The sequence below is a fragment of the Gekko japonicus genome, unplaced genomic scaffold (genome assembly GCF_001447785.1).
Source record: "Gekko japonicus isolate JY-2015 unplaced genomic scaffold, Gekko_japonicus_V1.1 scaffold660, whole genome shotgun sequence".
NCBI lineage: Eukaryota > Metazoa > Chordata > Lepidosauria > Squamata > Gekkonidae > Gekko > Gekko japonicus.
Window position 1 is genome coordinate 667,927 of NW_015159728.1, and position 1,536 is coordinate 669,462.

Consider the following 1,536-nt stretch of genomic DNA (forward strand, 5'->3'; position numbering starts at 1 on the left):
CCCCCCCTAGGGGTCTGCAAAAAGGAAAGCAGAAGGTTAAAATCCCATTGAAATGCATTGCCGCCGAATTTCGGCGGCAAACCGGGAATACAGCAAGCTGATCTGGGGGGACTGGGGGCACCCTCTTTGGATGCCCCTGGAATCGGACCCCCTGGACCAATCTTCTTGAAACTTTGGGGGTCTTTCGGGGAGAGGTTTGAGCAGCCACGGTCCAAATTTGGAGGCTCTACCCCCTCCCCCCCAGCCCCCCGCAAAGTTTCAAGAGGTTTTTTGCCATTGACTTCAATGGCCCCATTGGTTATAATGGACCCAAATTTTTTCGGGATTTTTTTTCGGGATTCGGGAAAATGCATAGGAAGCCATTTCGGGATTGCAAAAGCCGAAAAAAGCCGAAAAACGTTATTTTCGGCTTTTTTTTCGGTTCGGGATCCCGAAATGCACATCCCTAGTCATCGTAGGGGCGCAGCCATAATACCTGCCTTTGTGCCTCCTCTGCTGAAAATGCTATCCAAACTGGGTGGGAAAAGGAAGTGACGGCCAGATATGTATTTCCCATGGAAATAAGAGTGAGCATAATAAAAATGGGCATATGTAATAACTGTAGTAAAAACAAAACAAGCTTTTAAAATTAATACAAAAGTAGGGAAAGGTACACATCTCTAGCGCATAATGGCACTGCCTTTCCACTTTGTATGTGTAAATGCAGTTTAAATAATGTTTTTACAAGACGCATTAGGATTAATTACTTCAAAATATTGCAATTTTGTAAATTAGCAGTCATTTCTTGGCTTTTGAGGTGGGCGCCTTCTGGCCCTATGTGCTGGACAATAATGCGAGGCCTCTAATGTCCTGAAGGCCTCTGCTATACAGCAAGAATTCAAATGGCCAGTAGGTACCCAAAGTGAAGGCAGGTAAATGCAAAGTTATGCAATGTTCAGAGAACTAATTAAATTACTTGCCCCATTAATCTCAGAACAAGAGCTGCTACTGCATATTTACAATCTAAGGTCTTGTAGTAATAACAAACAGTGGAAGAAGTCTCTTTCTCTCCCTGCCCAATTCTATAATTAAGGCTTTGTTGAATAAAGCAGAGCCTTACATCAAGCCAAGCAAAGAGAAAGCAGATAATTAGACCAGAGAAGATTGTTCATAGGATGTTCAGTGGATAGATGCAAACACCCCAAGAAGGCTTTCAGCTGTTAAGGACATTTATTATTTGTGCTAGTTAAAAATGTGTACGCAGAATTAAGCACAGTCAGCAAAGGAACACAAATCACCTCTAGGATCAGAGTACAGCAGGACTGAGAGTCAGGAGATGTGTTTTAAACTAGACAAAAAAGTAGATAGTTACTTTAGTCCACAGCAAAATGTACAAACAAAAGCAATGTAATACTTCTTAGTAAGACCAACCGAATTGATGCCATTTAGCTTGGAAACTGTTGAGTTCTCCAGAACTCTTCATCAGGCTGGATGCTAAAAAACAAAAAGAGGCAGAGGGAGAAAATGTTCTCTCAGACCATACAATTGTTATCTAAG